This window comes from Nannospalax galili, unplaced genomic scaffold, assembly GCF_000622305.1.
Source record: "Nannospalax galili isolate Female #2095 unplaced genomic scaffold, S.galili_v1.0 scaffold397, whole genome shotgun sequence".
NCBI classification, from domain to species: Eukaryota; Metazoa; Chordata; class Mammalia; order Rodentia; family Spalacidae; genus Nannospalax; species Nannospalax galili.
In genome coordinates, this window is record NW_008341879.1 from 3,690,484 (window position 1) to 3,702,930 (window position 12,447).

General features: G+C 38.3%; 1 protein-coding gene across 7 annotated transcripts in view; it reads left to right on the forward strand.

Annotated features, from left to right (window-relative positions):
* The window catches only part of Asph (aspartate beta-hydroxylase), a 251,777-nt gene that overhangs the window by 619 nt on the left and 238,711 nt on the right, over positions 1 to 12,447 (forward strand). The window lies entirely within an intron of this gene.

Genomic DNA, 12,447 nt, shown 5'->3' on the forward strand with positions numbered 1-12,447 from the left:
GGCGTAGAGAACCTTTTATCTTTGCCTTGCAGATTTCGGGAAGCTTGACCCTGGGCCAAAGTCAGGGAAAGAAAGTTCCTACCTGCTCACCAGCACATTCAGGGGATGAAATAGGGACTGATTTGAACGTTCTTGCAATTTATTTTTAAAAGAGTTTTGTGTAGTTTCTTAATATGCTTTGCGGTTCCCTTTTAACATATCCAGAAACGCCATAAAGTACTGTGCGAGCTCTCTGTGTGTAACTCCCCTCCTTTCTTTTCTTAAAAAAATAAAAACCGATTGGGTATTTACCTTTCTTATGCTTAGCCGGCCAAGAGAGAACAGATGTTTTAAATCTGTTTCGGGGTCATATTTCAGTGGTTCTCGGTTTCTTTTGACTCATTTAGAATATTGAAGCAGGGTTACACACGTGTATGAATGTGAGCTGTAAATTTCACTTGAAATGATTTAGATTCTATACTGAGATCCACAGGCAGTCTATTAATGTATATCAGGAAAATGGGTTGTCTTATCTGTATGTATATTGTCTTTGTTTCACTTCCCCCGTGTTTATTCCTTATTCTCAACTCCTAGAATTGTCTGTTCCGTAATAGATGCTCAATTAATATTTGATTAGGGAATGAATGAATGAGTGTAAATGGGGAAAGTAGTACAGTTAAATCCATTGCACACATTGGCATTCTGGGGACCAGTATTTGTATTATTAAATGGAAAGGGCTCTGTGTACACAGTTTGAAGTTCAAGGCTAGTGTAGTTCACCGTTGACATAGGTAAAAGAAATGTCTTCTGGTTCATTCACCTGCCCTTGAATGTCAGCAAACCATCCTGAAGGCTAACTGCCTGTGGTGATTAGGGCCTCAGGTTGGAACATTCTGAAGGAATACGAGCCTATTGCAGGCTTAGACGTCAAAGAAAAAGCTAATGAACAAGATTTATCATGATGAAGTTTTCTATAGATGAAATGTGAAATGTGTCTTTCTTTGCTGCTGCCTTGGAGACGGCACTGGGGAAGTGCTCTACCACTGAGCTATAGCCTTAAGCCCTGTTTCTTTAACTTTATCCTTCACACCCTTGAGTGTGATTGCATCTGAGGAAGTTACTTTATGAAGCCTGTAATTGGTAAGCATCAGCACTGAGAAATGTGTTTCATTTTTCTGCCCCTATGCAGTAAATAAACCATTGTACAGTCAACTGATAAGGAATGTCAGGATGTATATTACCTTGTTTTGTTAGAGCCAGGCATTTTGGAGTAAACTGTGATCTAATTTTATATGTTGATTTATATGATTGAACTGTTACAAAGCATAATACATAAAAGGAAATTTGTAAAAGAAATACTTGTGTTCCAGAAGCCTCCAAATTCAAGAGTTGCCATTGAAGTTCCCCATATCATGCAGCGTGGACCATTCTTCCCAAGCCGTTATTTAAAGTAAATATTGTTCTTACTGTGGGTAAGGAGAAGGCACCAGAGATGGAAAGCAAGATTCTTTCCATTGTGCTAAACAGTTACACTGCAGTGAGAAAGTACGGTTCAGTTCCTTGCTTTCTTATAGCACGCTGTAGTGAAACATAACCTTAACTTTCCTTTCAGTGCTATGTTTATCTGGTCACCTGAGGTATGGACATTGATGTGTAGACCTATCCTGTGGGGAAGAATTTCTGTCAGTGACAGTGTTATGAGACCCATTTAGTACTTTCTAGATATGTAGATGAGAAAATGAATGCTTAAAGGTTGTCTGTCATTGAAAATTGTTCACTCCCTGGAAACTCAGTTAGTAGGGAAGAACCCAAGCTAGGAGCCAGGTTTTCTGTTGCTCTATTCATGACACCACTCAGCTTGAAACTTCTTTTCTTTTTTTTTTTTTTTTTTTTTGTCTTTTTGAGAGACAGGGTCTCCTTGTAGCCCCAGCTGTCCTGGAACTCACTATATAGACCAGGCTGGCCTCGAACTCATAAAGATCCACCTGCCTCTGCCTCCCAAGTGCTGGGATTAAAGGCGTGCACCTATGTGGCGTCTCATGGGGAATGGGAGTTGAACTAGTTTATCAAGTTTTCTTCTGGCTTTTTCCATGGCATACTAATTACACTTACTGCAGAAATGTATGCTTTTGTTCTTGGATCATTAATTGAAGGTCCTTCGACTTAAATGTATTTGAAACATCACATTTGTAAATCTTAGTTTGAGAAGAGTACATGGGCACATGCACTATGGTTTTTGAGATTTTTGCATTGAGAGGTTGATGTCAGTGTTGACATTGGTCACATATATTTTTATATAAAAGTATGGTGTTGGTGTGGGGGTGGTAGCTCCCAGTCCTTTGAAGCATACCTTTTAGGGAAAATATTTCTAAAGTAGACAATTGCCTTTCAGTTTCTTAAACTCAATTGAGAAATGATAAGAGCTTAATTGTCTCCTTCTCAATTTTACTATTTAGAATGCAGAAGGTTCATGAGCAAATTGGATAGCTTACCTTTAATTTGTATATAAAATGTGACTTATATGACCAGTTAGGGCCAGGAGAAGTCTCTTTCAAATCCCTTGATTCGAGCAGTTTTTGATTAAGAGGGGTCATGGTTTTCTTGGGCTTATGCTGTAGCACAAAGGTGTGTGCAGCGTATTGTCTCTTCCTCCCGCTGTCTTAATCAGCTATCCTCTGCCTGTTAATTTGCAATTGCCCCTATATTACCATTGACCAGGAGGTGTCACTGTAGAACACGTCCCCTCCAATTTGAAGCTTGAGGTTATGTAACAACAATTAGGTTTTTAAAATTATTTAATCAGTCCGTGTTTACTCAAAAATTCCTAGCTACCGCTGTTTAATTCTCTCAAGATATTTAACAGGCTTTGCAATTTGGCAGTAAGAATTTACCTGGAACAGCCTTCTTTAGGCTTATCTAGAATGAAATACATCCATATGTAGTTGGTAAGATAGTCACATGTTCATTTGATGGCTTTTAGTTATTTAGGAACGTTCCTCTGAATTGTTTTTCCTTCCCCTCTACTTTCAGTGTCTCTTAGATTGCTAATGTATATAGTATGCTGTTGAGTGCGTTGTCTCCTTTGAAAGAGGAGGCCCCGCTGGAATACTCTATTTAAACAGGGGTTATCAGTTTGGGCCAGTTGTTTAATCCTCTGCTAGTTGTTCTAGGATGAAAATAGAAGAGATGCATCATTTGTTCACTAAAAGAATCAGATGTTTTCAGTGTTCAGGTTAACAACATTCATGTAGCTTTTGGCCACATCGTTTGAAACCAAGTAATAAAAAATGTTCCGAGGGAATTCTTTACCCCCATATCTTTCTGTGATGGGCTGTGAATGCAAAGAAAGATCCTTATGTTAGTCTTGCACTGATATAATCTGTCTCTTAGAGGTTACTAGAAAATAATATTTGCATTTTCAGCTAATTAACGAGAGTAACTCCTGTGAGCTACCTACCTTATTTTTAGTTAGTATTAGGTATTTTACTCATGTGTTCTCTGATCTGCAAACACAACAGAACAAACAAGAAAAGCCACTTTTCTCATGAAAGGCAATGCAATTTGGAACAAAAGATCTGATAGCCTGGGTCCCTATTTATTTAAGAAACTTGTGGCCGATCTTTCAACATCTTTAATCTTTCTCTCATATTGGCTCTCTGCTTTGTTTCCGGGTTGGGCTAGCCCAAGAGCAATTTGATATGCCTTAGTGCATCCTAGGCATGCTTCTGTGCTCATAGTAGAGGAGGGGCAAAACCCGTGAGTACCAAGTATGGAGCTTCCTGCAAAGTCTGTTACATGTTATACTCTGTAGCATGTTTGTTTCAAATAAAAGGGATGCTCTTTGTGAGTTCAAGGACAGCTTGGTCTACATAGTGAGTTCCAGGACAGCTGGGGCTACAGGGAGACCCTGCTTCAAAAAGACACACACACACACACAAAAAAAAACAAACACACACACACAAAAAAAAAACAAACAAAAACCCCTACATAATTATCTAGGTGCTGTAGTATATACTAACACCAGTACTTGGGAGGAGGCTGATGCATGAAGATTGTGAATGAGTTCAAGGCCAGCCCAGGCTACATAGTAAGATCCAGTCTCAAATAATAAATACCAATTTTTAATTGTTAGCTAAGTCCTGATTATTCGTTCTCAATAGAAGTTAGGATAGAAGTTAAGACAGTGAAAAAGAGTAACCCCCAAGTTAGTTAGTTAGTCTTTAACTAGAAATATATTCAAAGCAGACTTAGAAAAGTGTATTCGTAGTCACTCATTCTTATTCTTTTCCTTACCTCGTCCATATCAGAAATTAGTGTTTCTTTTCAAAGCATAAGAAGAGGAGGTTTGTAGAGTGACATGTAATGGGGAGGGGGCTGGGGTGTGTGTGTGTGTGTGTGTGCGCACATAGAGCATGTCTATAAAGCAAATCACTGATCTAAGAAAGAAACCTGAAAAGTAGATGTAGACAATACAGGAGTCAGATGGCAATTTAAAATTATAAACCAATGTGAATCAGGGATGCTCTTGGGGATAGTATTTACTCTGTGGCTTCCAGAAGCCCCGATACATTTCTGTAAGTGTCCTATTGTACTTGCCTAAGGCCAGTTCTTGCTCAAGGTGCTTTGTAACTTTCTGTATCTTATTAGCACTCAGATACACTTTAGCTTTTTGATGCTATTCCAGCTAAGGTTTTAATGTCATGAAAATGTACTTGTTTTGCAAGTTGAATATGCCATTTCTGCATCTCTAGTAAGTACAAAGTAAAAAATGCTTTTAAATGGATCCCATTTATTAGAAACTGTGTGCATAGTTAAATAGAATGAACAAAGTGTGGTGTAATGTGGTTCTGCACATTGGGTGACTATAGATGACAGTAATATCTGACATGTTTCAGAGTAAGAAAAGATTTTCAAAGTTTTCACAATAAAAATGATTAATATTAGAGATATGTATTACCTGATTTACAGAGTATACAGCATAGACATGTATCAAAATATTGCAAGGTACCCCATTGAAATGTACAGTTTTTCTGTTTTTATGTATCAGTTAAAAAAATAAAGTTAAAATAAAACCTTAAAACTGAGCCAGTTTACAACTTCCCCAGATTATTGGGAGAAGCTTCCCCAGATCACTTTAGCTATTTGTCCTGGGACCTAGGGGTGCCTGTCTATTTGTTCTGGGACCTAGGGATGCCTGAGTCTGCTGCCCTAGTGCCCAGCTGTTGAGCACTGCACTTTTGGTTGGGATAAGTCACTTAGAATGAACACATACCAGTTCTGTACTTCAGGCTCTTGCCATTTCTATTAGAAGACCTGAGAGTCACACCTTTTCTTGTATTCCACTGTAGTGGTATATTCTAGAATTCCGTGCTTCAGTCTCTTTTTGGTTCTGATACTGGTGGGAACCAGGGTGTTTTATCACTCATAATTAATTTTACTTTTCTGTTGCTCTGGTGTAAGGATATTCAGGCATTTGTGTTTGGCATTTGTTTTTCAAGGATGTGATTGAAAAACCCCCTCCCCCTCCCCCTCCCTCTCTGAAATAGGGTCTCCCTGACCTGGAACTTGCTATGTGGACCAGGCTGGCCTCTGTCAAATAGACAAGCTGGGATTAAAGGTGTGCGCTACTAGCGTGCCCAACTCTGTGGCTTTCTTCTAGTGGCAAATCACTGAATGCAGTTTAATTCTGATTTGACTGATGATGGCTAAGGACCAGTTTGTTATAACCTATTAGACTGAAAGGAATTTTGAGCTCACTTGGTCAATCATTTTTTAAAGGAATAGTTACAGGATAGATACTAAAGTTTCCTTTGTTCTCTGTGCCGTTCAGGGAGGCTTTCTTGGTCTTATGAATATCATCATCACCTGTCCTACCTGGTTTCTGTGCTCCAGAGCAGAGAAGATTAATGTGAACAGGGGGAGGAGGAGGTCATCCACTTTCAGAAGACAGCTCAGCAGTAGGCAGAGCTAGTGCTGAATTGGGAGAAAGGCCAGCTTTTCTCTCCTCTGTGGATGTCCATATATCTAACCCAGTGACTAACTCTGTGTGGAAGCCAGTGAGATTGCCTCAGTAGATTAATATTGTGTGATAGATGGAAATGTAAGGAATACCCTTCAGGACATCTGGGTAGGCAAGAACTTTATGAATAAAACATCAATAGCACAGCAGTTAGCCCCAAGTATCAATAGATGGGACTTTATGAAATTAAAAAAGTTTCTGCCCAGCAAAGGAAAATATCAGCAGAGCACACAGGCACCCCACAAAAAGGGAGATCTTTACGAGCTATAACTCAGACAAGGAGCAAATGTCCAGACTATACAAAGAACTACAAAAATTAAATACCAAGTAAATAAAATTACCAATCAACAAGTGAATCAATGAATTGAATAGATGGTTTTCAGAAAAAGAAATACAGATGAGCAACAGCTAGTTTAAAAAGTGTTCAACATCCCGTTCAAAATATCTCAAAAAAAAAAAAAATCTAAGTACTTAGGAATACACTTCATCAAAGAAGAGAGAGCCCTCTACCATGAAAATTTCAAGACACTGAAAAATGAAATTAAAGAAAATACTAGAGAATAGAAAGACCCTCCATGCTCCTGGATTAGCAGAATTAGTACTTTGAAAATGACTATACTACCAAAATTAGTCTACAGATTTAATGAAATATCTGTCAAAATTTTAATGCTGTGTTTCTCAGATCTAGAAAAAACAGTGGAAGAATTCACATGGAACCACAAAAGACCATGAATAGCCAAAGCAATCCTGAGAAGTAAGAACACAGCTAGAGTATCATAATGACAGACCTCAGATTATACAGCAGAGCTACAGTGACACAGACAGCCTGGTACTAGTATGAAAACAGACAAGTAGACCAGTGGAACAGAGTGGAGGACCCAGAAATAAACCAACAAAGCTATGCCCACATATTTCTTGACAAAGGCAGCAAAAACACTTTGGAAAAAAGGACAGCTTGTTCAATACATAATGCTGGTAAAACTGGATATCCACTTACAGAAGAATGAAATTAGATTCTTTTACTTTGTATGAAAATCAATTTGAAATGCATCGAAGATCTTAATTTAAAACCTGAAATGCTGAACCTTCTCTAGACAAAAGCATATAGGGAATACTCTTGAAGACATTGGGCTAGACAAGAACTTTCTGGACAGAATATGAATAGCACAGGAACTAGCCTCAAGTATCAACAAATGGAACTACATGAAATTAAAAGGTTTGGGGGTTTGGGGGGCTGGCAAGCTGGCCCAGAAATTAAGAGAGAGTGCGTACTGCTCTTCCAGAAGAGCTGAGTTCGATTCCCAGCACCCATATCAGGTGGCTCACAATTGCCTGTAACTCCAGCTCCAGGAGATCTGACACTTTTGACCACCAAGGGAGCTTGTACTCACGTGGATATACAGACACATGTACATGTATATAATTTAAAATAAAATAAATCTTTAAAGAAAAGTTGTTGCACAACAAAGGAAACTATCAGTAGATCACACAGAGTGGGAGAAAGCCTTTACCAGGCATAGCTTAGACAAGCAACTGATATCCAGAATTTACAAAGAACTGCAGAAATTAAATACCAAGGAAATAAAAATACCTGTCAACAAATAGACTAATGAATCGAATGGACAGATTCAAAAAATACAAATGGCTAAATAACTGTTTTTAAAAAAACTATTCCCCTAGTCATCAGGGAAATGCAAATTAAAACTAGTTTGAGATACTGCCTTACCCAAGTCACGATAGCTATTATCAAGAAATCTGACAACAAATGTTGGAACAAATGTGGAGAAACTGGAACCCTTTTTCAGTGCTAGAGGGAGTGAAAATTAACACAGCCATTATGGAAATCAGTTTGGAAGTTCCTCAAAAAGTTTAAAAAGAGCTACCATATGACCCAACTGTCTCACTCCTGGCATACACCCAGAGAACTCCATATCTTACTGTAGAGTTATTTGTACCCCAGTATTTATTGCTGCTCTATTCACAATAGAAGGAAATGGAACCACATCTTTAAGCAGGCACTTGAAGCAAGAGAGCAACATGAGAGCCAGCAAGGCTTAAGAACTCTCTAAGCCCACCCCCCAGTGATGTGCTTCTTCCAGCATGGGCACACCTTCTAAGACCTCCCGAAACAGCGCCACCAACTGGGGACAAAATGTCCAAATACTTGGAGCCTATGGGGGACATTCTCATTCAAACCACCACTGTGTGTGTGTGTGTGTGTGTGTGTGTGTGTGTGTGTTGCTTTGTAGGATTTCTTCTACAATCCTGATGCTTTTGCTTGAGTGGTAGGTTTTAGGTTTGGTTGTTTACATCACCATTTCCTGTATATTTTGTTGAACAGAATTTTATAATTCTAGTGTCTTGGTAATAGAATTTTTTAAACTTTTCTGTTTTATGACTTGAGCTTTTGTGTTTTATTTATGAAATCCTTTGTAGCTGGGATTGTGACATTCATTTTAAGTAAGGTCATAACATTTTCTCTTATTTTCTGAGAGATCTGAACTTTTGTTCTTTGGTGTTTGGCTCTGAACACCGCAGGTGTTGATTCGTAGTATGTGTGCTCTGAAGTAGGGGATCTATTTCAACAGTTTTCTGCAAAATAGATAAGGGAATTTTCTGTGGTTTGTGCCTTCTTTCTATAGAGTCCACAGAATCAGCTGTTCCTGTGCTCCAGGGAGGGGAGGTCTTGTCACTGAGTGCTCTGCAGCCTTGTGGGAAGGCTCCTGTCCCGACAATGCAGTGCACTGTCTTTTCAGCATATTTCTTGCCGTTGGGAGCCTTTCCTCTTACTTGCCTCTACGTCGTGCTTCTTGAGCTTTCCTGACAGACTTTCAGGCTTGTGAGGAGAATTTATTGAATTCGTGAAATAATTTGGGAGAAATTGTATGTTTGTAATATTGAGTCTTACACGAGTAGAATTTTTGATTTCATTAATTTGTAATTTTTATGATCTTATCCAAAAGTTAAACACTTCTTTTATTAGACTTAGTTTTGGTGTGGTGTGGTGTGTGTGTGTGTGTGTGTGTGTGTGTGTGTGTGTGTGTGTTTGTAGTTGTATTTTTTGTTTGTTTGTTTTCAGACAGTGTCTCGTAACTCAGACTGACCTGAAATGTGTACCTCAAGCTGGCTTAAAACTTGTGATCTTCTTGCCTCTTGTTTCCTGAATGCTCTGACTGCAGACATATACCACCATTCCTGGTGATTCTTTATACTCTTTTCTTTTGGCCTTTTTGAGAGAGGGTCTCCCAGTGGCCCCAGCTGACCTGGGACTTGCTGTGTACACCAGACTGGCCTCCATCTCACAGAAATCTGTCTGCCTCTGCCTCCTGAGTGCTGGGATTAAAGGCGTGCACCACCATGCCCAGCTTCTTGTTAGTATTTTTAACAAGCATTTCATTATCAAAAATTAAAAAATACATTCAGCATGAGACTCTGTTGCCTCGATTCTGTAGTGGTGTTTCATGTGTTTACTTCATGTCATCTGCTCTGGTCACAGCTGTGGACATCAGAATATTTACCTGTCCTAGAAATTTATGCTAGCTTGTCAGTAACTAGAGCTTAACTTTTGTTGATGGTTTTATTTTCCTTAGGTAAAATTAAAATTTTCATACAGTGAATTACACAGGCTTTAGCATGCAACATAACATGTTTTAATAAATATATCATCTGCCTATGTAATTTAGCAACCTATTAAGATGGAGAATATTTTAATCATGCCACAAAGTTCTCTTAAGCTTGTACCTTGCTTCCTTTCCATCTACCCTTTGATGCAGTTGCTGTGCTGTATTGCTGTTGTCTAATCTAGGATTCATTTTTCATGTACTTTTTTTAATTTATTTTTTTATTTTTAACTTAGGTGTTCGAGTGTTTTGCCTGCATTTATATAGGTGTAGCTATTTGTACAATGTCCACAGAGGTCAGAAGAGGGCATCGGATCCCCTGGAAGTGGAGTCATGTGGATTATGGAACCGAAACCTGGGTCCTCTGTAAGAGTAACCAGTGCTCTTAACTGCCGAGCCATCATTCCAGTCCAGTCCATCTTGTACTTTTTGTTAATGGCTTCTTTATGTGTAATATTTTTAGATTCACCCATATCACTGTACGTAGCAGCACCTTCTTCCTTTCCTTCTTGTTGTTCCTTTTTTTGAGAGGTATTCCATTGTGCAACAATAGCACAATTTTCTTTGTTTCCCTTTATTGATAGATAACTGCACTATTGCAGTATTCCTAGTTAAACACAGTTATGAAGAAGATTCTATACCTATTATAGCGGGTCTTTAAAAATGTGTCTTTTCATTTTTTTTAAAGCAAATACAACAGAAAAGTTGCTGGGTTCCAACATATGTGCCAGCATTTGGTGTTGTCTGCTTTTAAGATATGAGCCATGCTGGTGGTCTGATGTTGTTTCCCACTGTTATCTGTGGCCGCCTTTCCCTGTGCATTGTTGATCTTAAGTGCTTTTTTCTTGTGATTATTGGCCACATGCATTCTTTTTTGTCAATTTTCTGATTAGCTTTTCTGCCTTATTGATAGATTATCTTTTGTTACTGAACTCTAATTATACATTCTAGATAATTCTTTTCAATATGTGTATTCAGACTACTTGTCCTAATCTCTATGAATGAAAACAGTACAATAAATGGAACTGGCTTAAGAACAGCTTGTATTCTCACAAACATTAATTTAATCTTTAAAATGGCCTGTCTGTAATCTTATACACAGAAAACATGCAACTGCAACACTGGTATCTGGCACAAAAATCTATTAATACCTCCACAGCAGCAACAGAACTGTAATTGTGTCTTAGATCTGTGCCAGGTACTTTTAAGTCTCTATATGTACGGTTTACAAATAGACTAAGCATCCAAAAACCATGAAATAATCAAATGAATCTTAAAAGTTCAATAGAATAAGTGTTAAGTTTTGTTCATGAAGAAATCAATTCAGCTTTGAACGAAGCAATGCACCCAGTGCAAATTACCAGAAGAGGCGGGAGGAAACAAGGGTAGCACCTCAAGTCCACTAAGCCAGATTACCCATAGTGAGCAGCTCAGCTTCTAACAGGTATCTCCAAATACTGACTGTTTTACAAAGAAAAAACATTCACCATAATACACTCAATAAAGCATCCACAGGGTTTGAAAACAGCTACAAGTTTAAAGAATATTAATATTTAATAACTTTAATTTTATCATTACAAAGTGCTAGGTATATAATAGATATATTTTGTTTACAAGAAGCACAGCTAAAGCCACACAAAAGTGTTTTGTCAAAACATTTGATACTTTAAAAATAGAAAACATTTTAACTTAAATATACCTACAAAGGAACAAAGTATAAGCTAGCCAACCTCAGTCAAGAAACAAAACTTAAATAGTGCTATCCACATTTAAACAAAGCCCTTTCAGCTGGTGCCTGGCCACACCACCATGCATAACAAGGAGGTTCAACTGAGTTATTCTAACTGACTAATCACATGAAAGCTAAGTCAAGAATGGAAATAAGGAAAGATCCCCCAGCTCATGTGTATGCTAAAACATCTCCAAAACAAACTTAGAAGGCACGTGACTGGTCAATTCAATAGCTATATTAAACAAAACTACCAAGTAATTTTGAAAGATACATAAAATTACCAGGTTGTATTTTTCCTAGAAGTGTAAGGGCAGTTTTATATTAAAACATAATTATAATTTGACAACTAAAATACAGACTGAGAAGAATAATACGCATAATCTCAATAGATGCCGAGAAAACATTCAGTACTAACCATAATTACTAGTAAGGCAAGAAAGGGCTGAAGAGGAGAAATTGGCGTGGGGTAGGATGTCAGACCTGCATTCAACATAAGCAGATGCAAAGGCAGTGACAAAACATCAGCAATAAAACCGTGTGCACATCAGCAATAAAGCCATCTGTACAATATAGCAATAAAGTCATGTGTGGTGGTTTAAATGAGAAATGTCCTATACTTGGGCCAATTGGTGGCACTGCTTGCTGAAGTTTAGGAGGTATGGGCTTGCTGGAGGAAGTGTGTCACTGGGGGTGGGTTTTGAGAGTTCATAGCCTTGCTCCACTTCCAGCCTCTCTCTGCCTCCTGGGCATCCTTGAATGTGAGTGCTCAGCTTTCTGCTCTGGCTGCCTGCTGTTGCCGTGCATCTCTCTTCCACCCCACCCCCCACCATTATGGACTCTCCCTCTGGAGCCTTAAGCCTAATAAACTCTTGCTTCTATAAGTTTCCCTGGTCACAGTGTTTTATCATAGCAGTAGAAAAGTAACTAATACACCATGTGTTCAATATTAGCAATAAATCCATGTATACAATATTAGCAATAAACCATGTATACAATATTAGCAAATAAAGCTGTGTGTAGTATTAGCAAATAAAGCCATGTGTGCAACATCAACAAAATAAAGCCATGTGTATGACATTAACAAAAAAAGTGTGTAA